The 4,508-nt window shown below is 38.6% G+C and overlaps 1 pseudogene; it reads left to right on the top strand.

Moving 5' to 3' along the window:
- Window positions 1–488: 488 nt before the first annotated feature.
- On the top strand, window positions 489–2,084 carry LOC119350548 (annotated as a pseudogene).
- Window positions 2,085–4,508: the final 2,424 nt, after the last annotated feature.

Genomic DNA, 4,508 nt, shown 5'->3' with positions numbered 1-4,508 from the left:
TTGCGAGGTCAGGGGAAATCGTCTCCGTTTGTCTGCAGTCGACGAGAGTAGTACAATTATTAATAACTCGATAAAGGGGAGATGCGCCCTTTAGCTTACCACCATGTGCAGTTCAGCAAATCAGAGCTCCAAGTACTGCTAATTATATGCGAAATTCCAAATTTCATGGACAAACCTTGTTCTCTTGCCATGGAATTAGAGGCAAACGGATCTGGGTTTACCAGAATAGTTATCATTGGGGCAGTGAGAATTAGAGTATGTGCTTCCTTTTGCTTGGGGGAGTTATGTGTTGTGTTTTGTCCATTTTGAACCTTGTATCGTTGTCAATTGCTTAGTATTGTATGTTCTTACTGATTTGCTGGACAACATGCCTGACAAAGCCTTAATGATTACACTCGAATTGAAGGAAGCCAACATTTATTTGTTTTTCTCTCTGGGTTTATTTGCTTACCGTAATATGTGTTGTTTCCTGATCTTAATTCGCAGGAATGTATGTGGCAAACCGTGCTTCAGACAAGATTAGTCAGCTCATAGATAATTTCTACGTCTGCCGCTCTGGATCTGTAAGTGTTTTATATTTCTAGAGAAGATTGGGCACATTCTCATGTTGTTCATCACATTTTATTGTGATATTTAGTTGTTTGAGGATGCATCATTTAGTTAGTTTATTTCATAACTTAATCTTACTTTTACTTCTTAATGATTATTCCCTAAATCAATGAGTAGGGTATGTTTGGTTGCTGGTGTTGATAATAAACAAAATAACAAAAGCTAGCATGGCAAGAGTTTGTGTTTTGCTTTCTCATGCCGCAATTTGTTCATTGCTTCCAACATTGCTTGTCTTGTGGAAGATTGGAATTCTTGAGTTATCACACCATCATTAGTTTTCATCGTCTGTGTTAATTTTTGGTAGTCAGACATCCCATTCTCTATTCATATGTCTCACATGTAGCATGTTATCTTGCAGGCTGCTGATAGACAAATTATTTCAGATTATGTGTGCTATTTTCTCCACGAACACATGTAAGTAATCTATTTTTATGACTTCCACTTCTCGATCCCGGCCCGGAAAAGGTGCAAAATACAGTTTTTTGCTCCTCAATCAGAGTAGGATGGCCCCGAATAAATTAAATAGAACTTAAATTTCAGTTGTCAATATGATTGCAGTCAGCTGAATGTTTGATTTGCATGTTAGCTGATGTTAGATTTGTCCTCCTTGTACAGAATTCAGCTTGGGCAACCAGCTACCGTGAAAGTTGCATCCAACTTAGTTAGGTTGCTGGCCTATCAGAACAAGGTATGTCTTGTCATCACAAGAATGTTGATGGCGCTTAATGTTTGTTCGCCTTCTTTGGACACATCATGTCATTTCTCATATTTGTTATCAACGCCCAGAGCATGTTGCAAGCTGGATGATAGTCAGTGGATGGGATAAATATGAGGGGGGCCAAATTTACTCGGTCCCTCTTGGTGGAACGATCTTGAGGCAGCCATTCACAATTGGAGGTAAGTTTTCCCCAATAGAAGTGGAGCATTCCTTGTCTATACTTGAATTTACATCCTTGAGTAGCTTCTAGGACTTGTTTGCAACAAACCTGGTGCAGTCTGGCAGGCTTCTACTCACTTACTTGCTTGTGGTTTGTAAAACACACTGGGTTATAATCACACTTCTTATCCTGGTTTAATGCAATCTAGCTGCACTTAGTGCTGAGAAACACCGAGCATACAGTTGTGCTAATCCAGCTTTAGTGTATGCTATACCAGGTGCAGAATCTCACACTTCTATGTTATTGCTATCCTTTTTCAGGATCTGGTTCCAGTTACCTGTACGGGTTGATGGATCATCAATGGAAAGAGGGTATGACCCAGGAAGAAGCTGAGGTACGTCATTTAGTTTCTTCTGAGGAACTTCAGAGTATCAGTAGATCTTTTCCGGTTAAAAAAGAAGTGCTAGGACATACTTCCTACGTCCCAAAATAAGTATCGTGGCTTTAGTTCGAATTTGATAATAGTACTATTTCATTAACTTGATGCAATTTGCGTACTAACAAGTTTTCACTTTCCCGACGTGGGCGCAGAGGTGATTGACGCTGACTAGCGCGGCCCGGTGGCGCTGTGCTATTCAACCACTCGGAGGCGTACTTCGCCGTGAAGCCCGATGGCCACGTCGCACAGATGATCGTCTAGCTGATTTCGACACCGGAGGTCGCCGAGGTGGAGGACCTCGACGCCATCATCCGAGGGAGAGAGGATTCGTGTCCACCGGCATCTGAACTCCGAGCCTTGTAGATACATCTAGAGAAGTGGTCTGTTTAGGTTGGTGGTAGACCACTAGGGAAACCCACCTTACGATGATGATTGTGTGTGTCTGATGTTAAATGGATCTTGAGATGGTTCTGTGATCTTGTGTCTGATGTTAAATTGATCTTGAGATGGTTCTGTGATGTTGGTTTGGTTTGTACTGGACGTATTACCATTCATGAATACTACATATAATTTTTACTTTTTTTAATTCCTAAATTGTTAGTAGTAGCGTGGGTCAAAAGTGAGGGCTACTAGTAGTTAGGTTAGTAGTACCGTGGGTTTTAGGTTAGTAGTAGCGCGGATGCACACATGCTACTACTAACTTCTTAGCCGTAGCGCAGGGTAAAAAATGCGCTACTGCTAAAAATTAGCTGTAGCGCCGTAGCAGTAGCGCAGGAACCCATGCTACTGGTATACAAAAAAACCACGCTACTAGTAGTGTTTTTCCTAGTAGTGACAACCCACCAGGGCGCGCCTAGGGGCCCAGCGCACCCTGCTGTCTTGTGCTCACCAAGGTGGCCCCCTCCGATAGTTATTTGCTCCATTGTTTTTCATATATTCCAAAACAATTCTTTCTAAATTTCCAGCTCATTTGGAGATGTGCAGAATAGGTAACTCTAACGTAGCTTTTTTAGGTCCAGAATTCCAGTTGCATAACTATTGACTTTCGTGCTTGCATAGAGAATCACAAACCTTAACACCAATCAAGTTTATAATGTCCAATGATCTTCATGAAAGTTTTTATTATGTCCCCCTTGAATATCTATCACTTGGTACTAATTTCATATATTACCATTGGTACAAACAAGGCTCTTAAACAAATTTAAGTGAAGCACACAAGAGCATAAATATTTCTTCCAAATAATTTTCATCTCTCAAGGAGGATATTTATTTAAAATTTTACTAACTCTCAAATTCATCTAAGTGAAGCCTGAGAGCAAATTTCATTAAAATTAAAGCACCATCATGGTCAAAAAGATATAAGTGAAGTACTAGAGCAATTCCATGGCTCAAAAAACTTAAGTGAAGCACAGAGAGAAATTCTAACAAATTATAGCATCCTTATAGCTCTCTCAAATAGGTGTGTCTAGCAAGGATGATTGTGACAAACTAAAAAGCAAAAAAAGCAAAGATTCATACAATACAAGATGCTCCAAGCAAAACTCATGATATGTGGCGAATAAAAATATAGCTCCAAGTAAAATTACTGATGATCGTTAGAACAAAGAGGGGATGCCTTCCGGGGCATCCCCAAGCTTAGTTGCTTGGTACTCCTTGAATATTACCTTGGCGTGCCATGGGCACCGCCAATATTAGGATCTTTTCACTCCTTATTCCTTCATCCATCGTGATCTCACCCAAAACTTGAAAACTTCAATCACACAAAACTTAACAAAACCTTCGTGAGATCCGTTAGTATAATAAAGCAAATGACCACTTTAAGTACTGTTGCAAACCCATTCATATTTTATTATTGAATTATACCTATTGTATTCTAACTTTACCATGTCTTATACCCCCCGATACAATCCAGAGATTCATCAAAATAAGCACACAATGCAACAAAAACAAAATCTGTCAAAAACAGAATAGTCTGTAGTAATCTGTACTTTGACCATACTTCTGTAAGTCCAAAAGTTCTAAAAAATTAGGACATCATAGAAAATTTGTATATCAATCATGTGTAAAAAAACTCAGAATCTTATCTCACTCTAATGAATTTTAACAATTCCGCTGCTGGACGCAAAAGTTTCTATTTCCAACAGGATCAAATCAACTATGACCCAACATGATCCTAAAGGCTTTAATTGGCAGGAACACTAATTTAAACATAAAAACACAATCATTACAGAATTATAATTGTGTATTTATTAAAGAACATAAAGAAAATAAAATTTTAAAAGATAACTATTGGGTTGCCTCTCAATAAATGCTATTGTTTAAAGCCTTTTAGCTAGGCGTTGATAATTTTCATGATGCTCACATGAAAGATAAGAGTTGAAGCACAAAGAGAGCATCATAAAGCATGTGATAAACAGATTTAAGTCTAACATACTTACTATGCATAGGAATTTTATATGCAAACAAATTATCAAGGCAAGAAATATCTAGCATATGCAAAGGAGAGGAATAAAACATTGATAATCTCAACATAAAGAGAGGTAATTTAGCGACATGAACATTTCTACAACCATATTTTCCTC

This window comes from Triticum dicoccoides, chromosome 1B (assembly GCF_002162155.2).
Source record: "Triticum dicoccoides isolate Atlit2015 ecotype Zavitan chromosome 1B, WEW_v2.0, whole genome shotgun sequence".
In the NCBI taxonomy this organism is placed as follows: Eukaryota; Viridiplantae; Streptophyta; class Magnoliopsida; order Poales; family Poaceae; genus Triticum; species Triticum dicoccoides.
This window is presented reverse-complemented; position numbering and strand designations above follow the sequence as displayed.